Source organism: Neovison vison, chromosome 11, assembly GCF_020171115.1.
Source record: "Neovison vison isolate M4711 chromosome 11, ASM_NN_V1, whole genome shotgun sequence".
In the NCBI taxonomy this organism is placed as follows: Eukaryota; Metazoa; Chordata; class Mammalia; order Carnivora; family Mustelidae; genus Neogale; species Neogale vison.
In genome coordinates this window covers 185,391,498-185,410,467 of record NC_058101.1, presented here as the reverse complement: position 1 = coordinate 185,410,467, position 18,970 = coordinate 185,391,498, and positions in this window count along the sequence as shown.

The following is an 18,970-nucleotide window of genomic DNA, read 5'->3' as shown; positions in this document are numbered from 1 at the left end:
GAAGAGGACAGCAGAGAAAAAGCAGAGGCCATAAGGGCCAGATTGTCACTTTTCAATCAACATAAAAGAGTATGTGACAGCTAAAATATGTTGTCCTGTGATACCACAGTCAAAATCTTTGTGGAGCTCTTCCTATATCCATGAAACTTTGATGTATAGAGACAAGTAATGCAGAAAAAGGGAAGTGCTACCTAAAACCCATCTTCCTCATAAAAACTTCACGTTCAGGGAAGGCTCCGTGACAACAAATATATAAACATCTGGAAGCCAGGGGTTAGATGAGTATTTCTTATTCTAGTCCGCATTTGTGGCATCATGCAGTCATCTAAAAGCATACATTGAAAATTCTGCAGCCCAGAATGTGTATTTCCTCTTTAGAAGGAGTATGTCCCTTAGGCTTAGACACTCTGGCTGCAGAACTTGTTTACGATCCTGATTTGGAAAACCATCGGGAGACAGTCTCGTTACTCTGCCTCCGTCTGGCACAAAGCGCAGTGTCAAGACTATATATCCGAAGAATAATAAGATTCTCCCAGCATCGCAGGGCTAAAAACTGGAAAGACCTCGTTCCTGGGTATATCCTATCCATGGCATTCTCACAGCTTTTCCAGTTGGGTCAATGCGTCCAGGATATTTGGGGAAGGCCAGGAGCACACAGTGAGTGGAGCAGAGGGACTTCCAGGGGTTCACGTTGAAATATCTGCCCTGTAAAGCACAGTCCCACGCAGGCTGTGGGATTCGTTCAGGGATTGTAAACAATGCGTATATATTCCTAAATGCCTAATTTACTTCTGAAGAATGATTTGGCTTCTGGAAGTAATTTTGTTGGTAAATAGGGGATGATGATCAGGATAAAGATAGTCTATAATTCAGGGTTGGACTCCGTGACCCAACATGGCAATTCCTCAGTGGTTTATAACTTCTGTTTCTAACTTTAAACTGGATAGGTTACAAGCGTTAAGAAAACAAATGACAACTTTTCCTTTCCAACATTGTAAATACTTCACCTGGACTTGGGTACATTTTTGAATTTACATTGTGTTACAAAGGCTAATATTATCTTATATCACTTTGTACTTCTCTGTGCCTACTCATCAGAGTGGCACAAAGAATTTCCATGTTTTTCATATCATTTTATAAATTTATCATAAGTATACATGCATATACATGCATGTGAATTATTTATATCTATCAGTCGTTGTTGTGATATATATCTGAGGTTTAAAAACTTTATATTTGGGCCATATCATATTAAGTATGAAAAAGTTGTATACCCTCAATGAACTGTGTTTCAATTTTTGCTAAAGAGAATATGGAAAAAGTCAAATGAATCTTTGATAGGTACACTGGTATTTTATTTATGAGCACAAAAGGACTTCATGAAATCAACACAGGTTCAGAGGGGAAAAGGTTATGTTAATGCTATTCAAATCTCACGGAACTTAGTGAAGACTTTTTCTCATGATATTAAGGACCCAAGCAGCTGTACAGCAGCAAGTCTTGATAAAATGCTAAGTTGCAGAATAACGATAACCCAAGACATTATGTGTTATTTGAGGTTGGGAGCAGAAATGAAATGTAAAATCTTTAATAACCACCCGCACATTTTCTAAGCTGCCACACAATCATAACGTGAGATTAACTATCTGGAAAGAAGCATTTCAAAGGTTAGAGGCAAAGCTAAGGCAGGTGGTTTTGGTTTTTTTTTTTTCTCCCTAAGAAAACAAAGGTAAAACTGGTATGTTTTACATAAACACTGACCTCTTGTTTTCATTACAGTATAAATGATTTGTAAAAGGGAGTGGCCATCATCCTCCCGTACCCCAAACACACACATGAGCGTACACACACACACACACACACACAGGAAATGCATGGGGCTGTAGAGAAAGGGAGCACATCGGGGGAAGGGGCAGAGGGAGGGGGAGAGAGCAAATCTTAGGCAGGCTCCATGTTCATAGAGTGGAGTCCAACACAGGGCTCACTTTCACAGCCCTGAGATCATGACCTGAGCTGAAACCAAGAGTCAGACGCTTAACCCACTGAGCCACCCAGGCCTCCTGTTGGTTTTCCTTAATTGATGTGAAGAGGCTAAAACATTTAGAATCCATGGCCTCCCTCCATTTATGTATAAACCTTTACATTTTGTGAAGTTGGCAGTTTTGTTGATCAAGTCATCACCATAATGGAACAGTTGGTTTATTGAGCACTTGGAGTAATGGAGCCATCATTAACTGTACCAGGGAGGGAATATATAGATTACAGATTCCCATTACTGTGTATATTTGAGAAAAACAAGTTTTTGTTTTATATAGTTTTCATGAAAACTATAACATTTTCATGGTAAATGTAATACCAAAAATAGACATAAAAGTATTATTAATATGGCATAGTATGATGGTATTGGAAGGAAAACACAGAATGTCTTCAAAGTAATTCCATTTATTTCAAGAACTCTGTCTAACCAAGTTAACTTCTAAAGTCTTTAATGAAGAAAGCTCAGCATTTCCCCTTGATAATTATCCCTAAAATCTTACAATAGCTCTATCCAAGAGCTTTTGTTACGTGTAATAAAAGAGCTACTCCAATTTTTACCAATTTCTCCCAGAAAAGAAATCATTGATTCTCGTTCTTCAAATGCCTTAAAAGACTTTCAGATAAATGTTTCTCTTTCAACAAGTGTGAGGATAGTCTGCAAACGTGATCTGGTCTTCCACACAGTGACTTGGTTCAGATGAGTTATGTTATGCTTGTTAGTCTATTATAATGGGGAAGGGAAAAGAATCACATATAAATGGCTAACCATGATCAAATCAGTCACATGTAACATAAAAACAATTTGACAGATGAAGAATGGACTATGAACTGTCTAGTTGCTTTGAATATATATATATATATATATATATATATATATATATATATACTGTAACCAAGTATCTTCCTGTTACTCCCTACTGGTAGGGGAACATTTAAAGCTATCCAGTGTGGTTTCAAGGGCAATGAGATGTGATTCTGTCCAGAGTTCCCAGGGACACCTGAATGTTGTCAGAGCCTTGTCATTTATCTCTTCTCTGATGGGACCTAAGTGACACAAATGAAAACAAAGCTAAAACTCCGTTCAGTTATTAAGTAGGCTAAACCACACACACACACACACACACACACACACACACAGCTAAACCACACACACACACACACACACACACACACACACACCCTGAACTGACCAGATGGCTTGAACTAGACCCAAGTGAAATCTGTTCTTCCCCCAAGAAGGATTCTTACCACCAGATGGCCACAAGGAACTAAAGCAAGCACTGCTCACATGTACAGAATAGGAGATAACAAAGGTAGATATCTACTGGCTTTCCTGTCTAGTCAGCTATACAGAGTAGGAAGCCAATGAGACACACTTATTTAATAAGTAAATGTGGCCAATCAAATGCTTCCTAACTCTTGATATCTGATCAGGTTAGTAATCCATCCACTTGTTGAAGAACAGAGAAAGTAGTGGAGAGAGGGGCAGGAACCTTATCTCATCCCTTGAAGGACTTACAGAGTGTTGGAGAATTCAGGTCTGTTCTCTGACCCTAGTGGTAGGATCCTCTGCAAAGACAGATGGAAGGGCCAGCTCCCCTCCAGGATACCCTGCCACAGCCGAGGTGTCTAGTCCTTCTCTGCAACAGCTAAAAAGGGTGCCAGGAAATTCCAGATAAGGACTCCCAACCATTTGAGGAAGCTCCCCAACAAAGAAACACCAGGGCAATGATCTAGAGTTGGAATTCTTTGCTCTGTATGCAGAAGTTCTACTAAATAGAACAAATTCAACATCATTTCCTAGTGCTATCTGCTTGATTGCTTTCTTTGTGAAAAGAGAGTTTCTTCTCTTTTTTTTTTTCAGATTTTTTCTAGCTTTTCTAAGGTATAATAGACAAAATTACAGAATATTTGGAGTGTATATTTTGGTAGTTTGATGTCCATTTATGCTGTGAAATAATTCCCTCCATCTAGGTAGTTATCTTATCCAACACTTCATATATTTCTCTCTCTCTCTCTCTCTCTTTTTTTTTTTTTTTTTAGAGGGGAGAACACTTTAGTTCTATTCTCTTAGCAGATTTCTACTATAAAATACAGTGTTATCAACTATAGTTGCTTCTTCAGGTTTACTCTGTGTCCTCAGCAGAACACCTGGCCTCCAGGAAACAGTCAGCAGTTGCTGAATGGTGGTGTCATGTATGTGATCCTCATGAGGTCTCATTTCTCTTTCCTTCTCCACCCTTTAGAACCTCTGCTTCCTGCCTCATCTCTTGTGTTTTCAAAATACTGAATTGCTTGCTTTTATTGAGAAATGTTCTGCTACATCTTCTGACCCAGTTTCTTCTGATCCTGTATCTACCTGGATCACCTTTTATGCTTCCCTTCCTTCTCAGCCAGGATGACTTATTATACCTTAATTCAGGCATCTGCCCTACAGGAAACCCTCCTGAAAACCCAGGCTATGATAAGTCTGCCTGCAGCGAGCTCCATTACACTCTGGGTTCCCTCTGTAGTAACACCGTCCATATTAGATTGAAGGGATCTGGTTTTGGCTGACTCCGTAGCCCCTCAGTCACACACCTTTCTTTAGGGGAAGGCCCAGATCTTATTCCACATTGTGTTCCATCTCCTGATAAGGTGACTAGCAGATAAATATTTCTTGGATGAACTTTATCCAAGTAAAACAGATTTCAGCAGTATTAAATATAAAAGTGACATGATCAGTTCTGTGCTTTTAAATAATCACTTAGCAACTTGATGGAGACTGGATTATAATGGGCAGGACTTATTAAAGCCTAATAAAAAGACGAGATGCTGCCATCCAGCAAGCAAGAGATGCTGAACCAGGGCAGTGACCAGCCTCTTTAAGAATCAGGGGCTGGGGAAAAGGGGGAGGGGTTGAGGGAAAAGGGGAGGCACTGGGGGAAATGGGGAGAGGCTGGTGAAATGGGACAAACTTTCAGTTATATGATAAATACAGCCTGAGGATCTAATATATAAGAGGACTACAACTGATACAATCACCTTGTATAACTGAAATTTGCTGATACAGTTGAACTTGAATATTCTCACCCAAAACAAAAAGGCAGGGGATAAATATGTGAGGTGACAGATGAGTTAGGTAACTCACAGGGTGGTTCCCTTTCACAATGTAAATCAGATCCTCTCATTGTCACTTTAAATATCTTACAATTTTAGTTGTTGATTATGTCTCAGTACAGCTGAAAAAAAAATCAATAAGACAGAAAGGCCAAGTTGAAATGATACTAACAGAGGAGTTGAACTGAAAAGAGAAAAATCTAAGACGGCAGAGTTTTCTGATGTGGTGAACTGAGTGGAGAATACAACCATCTCTAAAAAGCAGAATGATACATGATAAGGCTGTTAATGTGTAATTCCGTATGCATAATCTTTGAGTTCTATCAACCTCCCCTATAAGTCAAAGAATGTTCTAGTGTGTTCGTTCCAATTTCCGCATTAGCTACTGTTGATTTCACTTATGCATTCTGGAATACTTATCAATAGTAGGAAATGAGAATTTAAGTACCTTTTGTTTTTTCTACTGTAAGTCCATTAGTCTCTCATGTTCATTCTATATAATTTGGACAGCAACCAATATAGGAGAGGATAATTTTTTTTTATATTTTACTTTTTTAAAAGATAGGAGGCTCTTTTAGTCATCAGTTTTGCACATTTACTTCAATTGTATTGATTTATAAATTTTATGAACCCTTCTCTTGACATCTATATAATTCCACATAATTTTCAATTGCTTTTGATTCCATCATTTAGTTGAGCTTCATTCCAATGACTAGATAATGGGCATTGAGAAGATCAGAATAAAAAACAAATATAAAATTCAAAACATTATGCTAATGTAATATGCTTTTGTTCCTGTGCAGAAACTTGGATGTACACCAAAAGGAAAAAAAATCTACTAAAACATTTAAAGTGGGGGAAAAAATCTTAAATATCAAAACAATTGAAATTCTGGTCCATATTAGACCTATTGTTTTTACCATTAGAATCAAATTTTAAAAAGCATATTTTATGAAGATGGAATTTCAGGGTATAATCCATGAAAGTTTTCTGAGTGTGCTGATATATTGAAACATAGTATAATGAATAAGAGCATAGGACCTGACGTCAGAGACCCTTGCTCAAATATTTCCTTTCTTGCAAGTTTCTTAATTTTTTTGAGCTTCATTTTCTCCAACTATAAAATGAGAATAAAAGTTGAATTAATTGGCTTTATAGGATATAAGTTTTAGAAATGCAATTGCAATTAGTTTAAGTGGAAAAAAGGAACTTATTATCATGTTTATTGAAAAGTACTAAAGTTGGTTAAGTGCTAACTTACTCAAGTGGTATCCATGTGCTCAAACAATAACTCTTTCTCTCTTTCTTTCCATGACTCAAGACTCTTTTCCCTTGGTTGAATTCATTCCCAGGCAATTGCCAGAGCCCATAAACATGGTTAGAAGGTGGATAGCTATTTTTTTTTTTTTTTTGATACTGTGAGCTATAATGTCCCACATAATTCCGGAACTGTCAGAGAAAAATATAGCAACCTACTTGCTAATTCCTAGAGAGGAGCACTTAGTTTTGCTTTGTTCATGTGACCAGCCTGAGCTAATCATGATTTCCAGGGAGAAGGAGACCTCTAATTGTCCAGGTCATGGGTCCAACCTGTGGTCCAGCAAAGCAAAATCAATTTTACCTGACCACAGGTTTCCAGCAGAATTACGGTGGACTAAGGAAGAGATGCTCTCTTAAGAAGGGGATAACAGGCAAAAAACAATATTTCATTTTAATAGTACATATTCCAAGATGGTTGGAAGGGTAAATTAGATGATATAAAAAGAAATAAAAGACTTAAGAAAACTCAATAAATGTGGCTTTTTATTAATTATTGGAATAAAATATTAATATAGTCATGGACTAATCTTACTTTCTGTCTATAAACGAGAAGTCTGTTTCTTTCTGACCAATTCTTGAGCCTTTATTGTGCAGATTAAAGATAAAAAAAAAGATGTAGTTAGAAAACTAATAAGAGCAAATAAGGCTCATATATTAAACAGATTATTATTGAGTCCTTATGTCATGCTGGACAGTTCCAGGTCCTGGTGAAACTAAACAGATGAGGTCTCCACTTTTGTGTACCTAGGTAAACAAAATCACTTCGGACAGGATCATAGGTTCCTAGAAAAGTAATACAGAGTAATAATGTTAAAATTGCCTAGTAGGGAATTATTTTAGATTGGATGATCTGAAGAGGCCTTGGCAAAAAGGAGATGAGACAATAATGTGAGACAGTCAGTACCTATTAGCTGGAATGCAGTGAGTGAGAAGGAGAATAGTGGAGATGAAGATGGAGAGAGATTCATTTGAATCTAAAGACAATAGAAGCCATTGAAAGATTTTTGAACAGGAATAAAATGTGATCCACTTCAGGTTCCTAAAAAATCATGGTACCTTTTTTTTTTAATGATTACTTATGGCAAAGTGGAAACAGGAGCACTAGTTAGGAAGTTTTTGCTTCCCGTGTTGTGATGAGAGTGATGTAGAATATGGCGATTACAGTAGAATTTAAGAGAAAAGTGGATCAGTACCAGATATATTTTGGAGATAAAGTTGACTAAACTTAGTGTTGGGATAGATATGGAAACTGAAGGTAACTGAAGTACCAAGGATAGTTTCTAGGTGTTAGTCTTGAGCAGCTGGGTGGATGGAAACATAGAAGAAGAAATAAATTAAGTGATAAAATTCAACAAGAGTTCTCTTTGGGCTGTGCTAAATTTGAGCGCTCTGTTAGCCATCTAGCTAGGCAGATGACCTCATGATTCTGGAGAGGTTGGGGTGAAGACACAGATGTCAGAGTCACAAACACGTGAACAGTATTAAAACCTTAATATTAGCTGAGATACCCTAGCAGAGAGGTTTTGGATCCTGATGTGTAGAGGGCCTAGCACCAAACTCTGAGACACAAATATGAAGGTGTGAAGCACAGAAAGAAAAGACAATGTAGACATCAAAAAACATATGTATCAGTGAAATAAGAAAAAGAAAGCCATGAAATTATGATGTTGTGGGAAACCATTTCAATAAGGAAATGACAAATGATGTCACAAGCTTCCAAGAGAGAAAGTTTGACAATGTTAAAGAATTGACCATTGGCTTGCATAACATGAAGGTCACTGGTGACCTGGACAAGAATATTTTGGGCAGATTAGTAGTAATGGAAGCCCAAACTGAGTGGGTTGTAAAGACAATGTGGGATGAAGGTGAGGGGAACTAGGACAGTCGCTATAGGAAATACAGGTTAACATGCCCAAAGGAGGGTTTTCCTAAGCCAGGAAAGCAAGTGGATGATAATAATCCAGAAGATAATGTAACACTGAAATGCAAAACACAAAACAAAACAAAACAAAACCAAGGAGCATCATTTGCTGGTTAAAATCCTAAAAAGTGGAGAAGAATGAGATCCAGAACACCAGTGAAGGAGCTGCCTCTGATAGGAGCTGGAGCCTTTCATCCACCATCACAGGAAGGAAGGGAAGGCAGGACATGTGGCTACAGATAGAAGTGTTTAAATGGATTTGATGGCGGAAAAAGAAAGTTGTCTTCTGAGAACTTTTGTTTTCCCAGTTAAATATGTGACAATGTCATTTGCTGAAATCTTAACCTATGAGGGGATATTAGAGGTAGCAGAGAGGGGGGAAAAGGCATAAAACTACTGTTCAAAGCAAACTGTATGGGGAAGGGTGCTGGGATTAAGGGGGGTAGGCTGTCAGAGGGCATGATGCACATGGAACTAGACAGGGCTCAGGAAGCCAGTGACACAGATCTTTGGGTTTTAACCAGTTTGGGGTTTTTTCTGGTAAAAACAGTGTTGGAAAGGTAGCAAGGAAGTTAAGGCTGTTTGCAAGGGATTAATTAGATTTATGGTCAATGTAAATTAAAACATGGAACGAGCAAAAGTAGACATGTTGAGGATTATGGGTAATCGAAAAAGTGGACTCAATGAACACTGAAAACTGTTGGCATAAAAGGAAATAGAAGATCCTGAAGAAATAATGGGAGAAAAGATTAGAGTCGATGTGGACTGGGTTTGGTGAGATTGGAGAGAGGAAGAAAAACCTAGGTGTGACAGCTGTGTGTGTGAGACTGGGGAAAACAGTGGTCAAGAAGGATGTTCAGGGGGCTTGTCTATTATGAAAGGAAATCTCCTTGGCATGTTGTTTTGAGGCACCTCTTAGAAGATTTCCAATTCTTTCACAGGTGTGCTTTGGAGTGGGATAGGCATTACTTTGACTATGACCCCCACCCTGATCATGTACCCAACTGAACCTCACAGGGGATTCTGATTTTTTCTAATTGTCAGATCTTCACCATATCTCCATAGCAGCCAAGATGGTCTTTCGGAAAAGAGGTCAGCAAACTATTCTGTATGTCGAGTTTTACCGGAACACAACCATATTTGTTCCTTTATGTATCACCTATGACGACTTTCTCACCACAGCTGCAGAACAGAACAGTCAAAATAGCGCCCATGTGAGAGTTCACAAAGCCTGAAGTATCTAGTGTCTGGTCCTTATAGAAAATGTTTGCCTATCTCTGTTTTAGACCAGACATGCGTAAACCAATTCACATTGCTCCCTACTTCAAATCCACAAGTGATTTCCAATAAAACCCAAATGTGGTGGCCCAGCCTACTGTCCATACCTACCTCTGCCCTTCAACATGCCTTCCTGGCCAGCTTAGTTGTCCACAGCCATGTAGGTCAACTTTCTGTTCCTCAACTTCTCCAAGTGCCTTCCTGCCACTGGACCTTTGCCAAAACTTGGGCCAAGAACTCTCTGGCCCTAGATCATGAGGCTTACTCCTTGTGGCATTCAGGCTTCAGCTTCCATATCTCCACTCAAGGAGAGAGCTCTCGGGCACTGCGTACCATGCTATCAGAGCCTTACAACTGGGGCATACTTACTTGTTTATTTGTTTCTTTGTTTTCTGCTTCTCTCCATGAGCATGTAAGTTCTGCCAGGAGGGGGCCCATGTTTATTTTTTGTTCTCTCTGTGTAAGCCCTACAGAACCTAGAGCCTGGCACAGAGGAGGGAGTTGTGAGTACTGGTTACATGAAAGAAAGTAAGAATAAAAATAATAAAGTGCTAAGCACTTCAGAAGACAGTTTTATGTACCTTGCTCTGTAATACTGCTTCATCTTCTGACGAATTTATACTGGGACTGCCTTAACTTAGTGCCTTCATACCTACCGCACAGACTCTAGAGCTGAATTGCAGCTCTGCCGCTTCCTAGGTGGATGATTTTTTGGTAAAGAATTTAACCTATTTCAGTCTCTCCATTGGGAAAAACGCAGATAATATAGTAGCCATCCCAAAGTACTGTAGACGATTAAACAAATTTATGCATCTGAAGGGCTTAAGAAAGCCCTTTAAGTAAGGGCTTATGGTAACCTCTGAATAGGTGATGGCTCTTTTTACCATCGTCTTCATCATCATCATCATCATCATCATCATCAATATCCCTAAACCAACCAACTGTTGCCCGGAAATCATCATCACATAAGATTATGAAAGCTTCTGCTCTGCCAGACTTCAAATCGTAAGGTTGAAGTGGGGTTTGCTGAGAGAAGGCATAGTGGTGCTTGACTAGGATTTTCAATCTTGTCTCAATGCTAAGGATAACCTCAGCAGAAGATAACAACCTTACTTAGAGTACATTTCAACTACGTGTATGGATTTGGGCATGCCATTTTACTTATTTTGATCTTAAGTTCTTCATTTGTAAAATGGATTATTTCTAAAGATTTATGATTCTTTTATTACCACAAATCCCCATGGGATACAAATGACATGGGGGGAGGGAAGCTTAAGAATTAATTTCTTATGTAATTTTCAACAACTTCTAACCTTTTCAAAGGTGTAGGACATGAGGCAGTTTTTATTTTCATCCTGATTTATATTATCAACTTCTCCGAGTCTCCCAAAATTCTTGTGCTGTAAATTAAATACAGTCTTGCTCTCTTTCATGAATTGGGGAAAGGATGGTAAATTATTTTTTCCAAGGTGGTTATAAAAATTATTTAAGGGGGCACCTAGGTGACTCATCGGTTAAGCATCTTCCTCTTGGTTTCGGCTCTCCGAGTCATGAGATTGACCCCCATGTTGGGCTCTGCACTCAGCAAGGGATTCTGCTCGAGATTTTGTCTGTCTCCTTCTGCCCCTCTCCCCACTCTCTCTCTCATGTAAATAAAATCTTTAAAAAATTATTTAAGAAGACCTGGGATTGGTGGCTCTGTCAGTTAAGTGTCTGCCTTTCACTCTGATCATTATCCCAAGTTTCTGGGATCAAGCCCCATGTTGGACTCAAGGCACAGCAGGAAGTCTGCTCCCTCTCCTGCTGCTCCTCCCCCTGCTCAGTCTCTCTCAAATAAACAGAAGCTTTAAAAAAAAAAAAAAAGTTTTTTTTAAAGACCTGGGATTAAAACGTGATTACTTATTACCAGGTTCTTATCACTTCCCTGAGTTATCTCACAGAACAGTTAACTTGGTAACATTTTCCTTTTGTAAAAACATAATCCTTGATGAAATAACCCTACATAACTCCAAAGAGGTTTCAATATACCAAGTATACTTTCTGGATATAAACTCCTGGAAGAATTTACTCCATATAGACCACAGGATACGTTCAAGTTAGGTAATAAAGAACCTAAAAATTTTTTTCACACTAGGAGTTAAGTGTCGATGGGGAATTATAAAATGTGACCATTGCAGAAACCTCTTACTTTGAATTCAATTGCTGTGACTCCTTCCTGTGCAATTCATCATGCAGATAATGATTTAAAAAGCTGCAAATCCTTGTCCTAAGACAACTATTCCAGAGTTTTTGGTTTTATTTTCCCATTTAGATTTCAATTAACATCAAGAGAAGAGACCTTCGAAAGCAGCGAGCAAGAGATGATTTTCATATACCATAAATCACATATATAAAAGTAGTATTTATCAAATATATTTATGGTATATTAAAATACATTTAAAAAATAAATAACTTTGGCTGATTTCTTTTCAACCACTAAAGAGAGGACTAAGAATAACAGATTAGATACAGTTATAGATGATGAATGAATTTGCCTCACAGAATAACTATGTGATGTTGATGATGATGGTGATGTGAATAATGTCAACATGTGGACTTTTATGAGTTTGACTCTCTTTAAATGAATGTGAGACTATTGATCTTAAAAATACAGTGAGGTTTTGGTAATTTTTGTTCCTCTGAAATTTGGGGGAGGAGTAGAGAACAGAGTCAATCCTTCTCAGAATGTATATATCACTCATGTGCCAGAGATGCCAATAGTCTTAAAGGCCAGATAATTTATAGGAATGTCACACTTGGTGTGACAACTATCCATCACTTCTTCTTTCGGAAAATCAAATCAAATCAATTTAAAACAAAGCAAAACAAAAGCTATACTTTCCAATTTTGCAGCCATAATGTATCAAAGGGACATTTTCTTCGAAGAAAAGAAAAATCAATAGGCATATATTCTGCAGTCTGTGAATCACAAAGCCCTGTATTTCCACAGCTTAACACCATCTCTCAATGTCCTGCAATGGATATTTGTCATTGTCACAGTCATGAGGCTCTTCAGATAGAGACATATTCCAGAATCCTCCAGGAGATAGATTTCAATAGCACTCGGGGCAATTTATGCAACCTCTTTCCCCACTCAGCTGGGCCAGAAGCCATTGGCTCACAGAGGGTTGGTCAAGTGAACAGGCGTTCTGGGTCTCCTATAGCCTAATTGGCTTCCACTTTGCTCTACCCAAGAGTGAGTAATGTCACAGTATCCTGACAAATAAATGTCTCGATCAGTTTTCATTCCTCTCTCCCCTATTCTTTCTCTGTTCTTTTTGTCCCTGTTTGTGTAGTTTTCTTCCTTCTTATACTTAACCACCCCCTACCTTGTCCCTACCCCACCTTTCATGCTCACAGCGGAGGATAAGAGGATATTGTTTAGAAGTGGTGAATACAAACAGGCAGATGTGCCACTCAGATACTTCCCTTTTCTCCAACTCCTGACTGGGTCATCTCTTTGAGGACCTGACACGTTCAACAGCAGTTACATGGGTGACACACAGGATTAATAGGAATGTTTTGGCTCTAATCAAGTTTATATCACAGTTTGGGGAATTTGCAAAATAAGAGGCTTAGCTCCTATTTGTTACTTTCCTAGGGAAAAATGCACAGTCTACCTAACAGTAAGATTAGGACTAAAAACACCAAATTGTAGCTTATATATTTAAGTCTTATATATATAAGCTGTATGAGCTAAATTGTGGAGGCAAAAATTTGGATTAGGCTCATATTGGAATGTAAAAATCCAAGGGAAGATAGGTCACAAGACACTATATTAGGAGCACAGAAAGAAAATATTTTACTTTAATATTTTTATTTTCTGGGTTTTTTAAATATATTTAATAATGTACCTAATAAGCATGGATGAATAGAATGTATAAATATATGTATAAGTTAGCGCTGTGCAATTGAAGCTTTGGAAGACCACTAGATAAGAGTGGTCTTCTGTACCTAAAAATTATTTTTAGCCATATTTAATAAATCCTCTGATAATTTCCTCTTTTCAATGTTTTTGAATAATAAATGCCAATTTGGCCTGAGCTTTGTCTATTTACAGATTTGCTATCATGAATACTTGTCCTTAATCAGTCTCTCTCCTATAGTTACAGCTAGATCCCCACGTGTGACCTTCACCACAGTGAGGTAAATAATCTAACCACAAAGCACATGGCATTTTCCTTTGTTTTCATCTAAGTTAATCTCACTCTCCCCATAGCTAGTTACCCATGTGAATGGTCACAGCCTACGAGTCTGAACCATCTGAATTTCTGAACAATACTCATCTGGAAAATCCAGAGATGACCCTCTCAAGGCATGTAGCAGGAACCATATGGGGAAAACAAATTATAAAGCATGAGTGTCTATTTTCCCTTTGTGTAAATAGCAAGACTGATGTATTTTTTTAAAGATTTTATTTATTTGACAGAGTGAGAGAGGGAGAGAAAACACAAGCAGGCAGGGGAAGAGGGAGACGCAGACTCCCCACTGAGCAAGAAGCCTGATGTGGGGCTCGCTCCCAGGATCCTGAGATCATGACCTAAGTCAAAGGCAGACACCTAAGGTGTCCCAGGCATCCCAGGATGCCACCCAGGCCTCCCAGGACGATATACTTTTTATCTTAATTTCTTAGTAAGATGAAGGATTGTGGATTTTCAAAATGCTCTTTGTTAAAAAAAATTACTACTGACTCATTCAGCACTCACCATTATAATTCTTGGTAGAACAGACCAAAAAAAATGTTAACACAATAAACGCAATACCAAAGAGCAATATTAGGAAAGAAAAATATCAGGAAAATAGAAAATGTTAACCAATGATGGGCAAGTTGAAAATATTAGTCTAACACTGCCACTTAGCAGCAAGGAGACCTGGGGTGAATTTCTTAACCATGTTGTACCACATTGTTCTCCTTTGAAAAACTCAGATAATTATAACCTACTAGCAATGTTTTTGAGTGGATTAAAAGCCTAGAATATACGTCACAATCAATAAAGCATAGCTACCATTATTACTGTCAGCATTATTATTGTGCTGACAATGTAGGGTTTAACCAAAATGACAAGCCTTTGCCTGGCTTGTTAGAATCATTGGGATTATAGATACACACTGTAGGGACAGTTTTAACTCAAATTTTACATATTTTACTTGGGCTAAAAATGCCCACTGATATTAATATCAGAAGTTTGATTACCACAGAGCTAGTTTCCACGAATCTGCAAAATCTAGGAGGGAAATAGGTGTAACAGCTTGAATATCTCATATTCCATGACAAGCTACAGGTACAAAAACTATGAAGCGTCACATGAGAGAGGGTAACTGAGAATGGATGCTGATGAGATGACCAAATCTAAGCCAAGTCAGGACGCGTGAAAGAATGTGCTGCTTTGTCACAATGATTGTGGGCTTCAGAATTAGACCTAAATGTAAACCTTAGTTTCCTTACCTGGGATGCTGGGGAAGGAACAACATCAGAAATCCTTGTATCTTTTCAAGGGATAATGGGAAGGCCCTAGGAGATGATGCCATTGAAGAAGGCTTAACATCCTCAGTGGCTACATTTTTTTTTAAAGATTTTATATATTTATTTTAGAGATAGAGTGAGTGGGGAGTGGGGGGTAAGAGGAGAGAAAGAGGGAGAATCCTCAAGCAGACTCCCCGCTGAGTGTGGGGCCTGATCCCACAACCCTGAGATCATGACCTGAGCTGAGATCAAGAGTTGGATGCTCAACTGACTGAGCCATCAAGGTGCCCCCTTCACTTGCTATTTACCATTGGTTAGTTTTTCCTTCTTCCCTCGAGACATGTTTGTGAACCCCTGTGCAAGTTCATAAATAACACATTTCAAGAGAGTGAAGTGAAAATACAGATTGTGAAAATAAGCAAGTGTGCCTGGGGGATATGCCGGTTTAGCAAAAGACTCCTCGATAATTAGGGAGGAAATTAAAATTCCATATTTATCTCACAGATATTAAAGAAAGATAAAGGTAGTATCGAGGAGCCCTCAAAATGTGTTGTCTTTTTCCTCATTTCCTACTCAAACTAATTACCAAGGACAACAGAACCATTCTGTTAATTCACACTAATGATGTAGAGCCTCACTGTAAATTACTGAATATCCCAGATTAGTCACTAAATAAATAAGTCCCATAAAAAATAAAACAACAGTGCTGAGATACAGGAGGCAATATGTCCATTCTGTAATTGCAGCTGTATGTTAATTATTTTGGATAATCCTTTTTTTCCACATATGTGAATGTTCTTCAGTATACTTGAGGTAATATCAGATGATCTCACCATTTCCATTTCTGATTGGGATCGTTATCTAAACACTAAGTCAGCTAAGAAATTTAGATAATGAGTGACTCATATTCAAATGTGTCACATTCATATTTTAAATGGTTTTCATTGTTTGTTTTCTTTTTATTTTTCTTATAAGTTTTGATTATTCTTTGAACACCAGAGTACCACAATTACCAAGGGGTAAGTTCATGTGAGTTCAGCAAGCTGTAAAGCAGGCATAACATGACTAATTGGTTCTTACAGACTGTGTTTTCAGTCAATATTGCTTCTAATAGTTGAGGCAGTCATGCACTAATCTGCTGTGTCTATTAAAATGGCTGCAATAAGTAGTCCAGCTGTCCAAAGACAGTTCAGGTTTATGTGGAAAGACACGTGCTCTCCAGCAGTCCAGGGATATTCAAATGAGGTAGTGAGACATGGAACTCAAGTTTGCATGAGATAGCAAACCACTATTCGAGAACTCAGAGCACTTTTAACACAACTAACAAGGTTATAACAGAAACACGTTATCCACATCTGATTGACTAACATGAACTTATCTGATAACAAATAACTTGTTCTTGAAGAGAGGGCCCCAAATTCAATTTATATCTCAAAGTTCAAATAAATAAGCAAAGACTGACAAATCTCCCTCCATAAATCCCCATGATTTCATGTTCCCTTCGGTCATATTGAGGAAAAGGCAGAACAGAAAATGAGGTTTGTTCTTCTAAGAAGCTACATAAGCAGAAAGCCCATTTTTGAAGTACTCCAGGAAAAAAATATATCAAGGAGATTGGAATGACAGAAAAAAATAATATTTATAGAAAATTATAGGGGTATAAGGAAAAGAGAATAGATCTAATAAAAATCTTCTAACTGAAAAAAATTTTTAGCTAGTCATTGATAGCACATGGAATAAGGATTTCCATTTTAAGGTTTTCTTGTTTTTTTTTTTTTAAAGATTTTATTTTATTTATTTGACAGACAGAGATCACAAGTAGGCAGAGAGGCAGGCAGAGAGAGAGAGAGGAGGAAGCAGGCTCTCCGCCAAGCGGAGAGTCCGACGCGGGGCTCGATCCCAGGACCCTGGGATCATGACCTGAACCGAAGGCAGAGGCTTTAACCCACTGAGCCACCCAGGCGCCCCAGTTTTCTTGTTTTAAAGAAGGTAAAAATTGCCCTTTTGAGGGCAGATGTGCTACTGGTGAGTGAAGGCAAACAGATCCTATCCCTTTCTGAACACCTTGTACGGTTATTTCCCAGTTCAGGATAAAATGAGCTATTTCAAGGAGAGAAACTCATGACAACTAAAATTATGGGGACTGGAAAGCTTTGGTAGCCATCCATGCGCCTATTATATTTCACAGATAAGATCGCATGCCGTAACTAGTAGTTGACATTAGCTACAAAATCTGCAGAAGGGAGGACTGCTGTTTCTTTTTCCTATTGCCAAGAATTATTTCCTAATCTGGTGCTTGGTCTATATTATATACTGCAAAAGCATTGAATATTATACTTACTTTTTATAAAAGGACCTTGATCCTACCCTCTGCCCTATTGATTTATTTTTAATGTATAGACCTTTTTAAAAATTGCAACACAAATTATCTTTACTTTTGGTTCTTCCCTTTGATTACAACCTTGAAGTTTATGTTCTTCAGTTCTTATTAAACTAGAGGGGCACCTGAGTTGCCCAGTGGGTTAAGCCTCTGCCTTTGGCTCAGGTCATGATCCCAGGATCCTGGGATCGAGCCCCCACATCAGGCTCTCTGCTGAGCAGGAAGCCTGCTTCCCCCTCTCTGCCTACTTGTGATTTCTCTCTCTCTGTTAAATAAATAAATAAAATCTTAAAAAAAAAAAAAAGACTAATGCTAGAATTCATCCATTCATCCATATGTGTGGAATTTCTAATTTTATTCTAAGGTCAAGCCTGACCATCAAAATAATGTGTGTTTGCACTCTTTTTGTTGCCTCTAGTAAAAACACTCATAAATAAAGCTTTAGTACTCTGCCATTGACATATATTGAGAGATGTTAAATATTGAGAGTGAACCCATGGATCATCATTTATTCATTGTAGTGACAATGCTAAAGACATCAGCTAGTCCATTACCAGGGATCATCTTAAGAGAACTAATGGGAAATAGTTCTTCTGGCTCCAAAATGAAGAAAAAGCAATGATACTCTTAAACAAAAATGTTGTATTTATCATCTGAACAGTACATTTCTTGTCATCCATGTCTCTCCTCTGCTTTGGCTCTCCATTAACTTAGAGAAAAGATTTTGGCTTGCTTCGAGCAGTTGGGTATCAACCATCTAATGTAAATACATACGTTTTGATGCATTAATTTTTATTAAAATTGTATAGGTAAAGCTGGGTAATAAATTACCAAAACATTAGGGCTTAAAAGCAACAAACATTTATTATCTCACAGTTTCTGTGGGTGCAGCTTAGCTGGACACCTCTGCCTCGGGGTCTCATTAGTTTGTGGTCAAATTTTGGCCCAGCTGTGTCTCATCCTGAAGGCTTGTCAGAAGGAAGATCTTCCAAACTCAGTCACATGATTGCTGACCGGATTCAACACTTCACAGGCTGCTAGACTGAGTTCTTCAGTTTCTGACTATTGGTCAGAGGCCTTCCTTCGTTCCTTGCCAAAGATGCCTTTCCATAGGGCAGATCACAGCTTGACAGTTTGAGCAAGTGAGAAGGCAAGAGAAAGGAAGTAGGATGTAAGTCAATGCCTTTTTGTAACCTGGTCTTCGAAGAGATGTTCCATCACTGTTGGTGTATTCTGTTCATCTCATGGAAGTCACTAGTTCTAGTTGATACTCTAGAGGAGGAAACTGTACAAAAGAATGAGTACCAAAGGGTAAGCTCTTTGGGGACCACTTTAGAAACTATCTTTTTATTTCCTTATACATAGTTCCTCTTTGCCTAAGTTCTTAATTGTTTTTATTCTTTGCTTTATACATACTTCCACAGCTTTACTT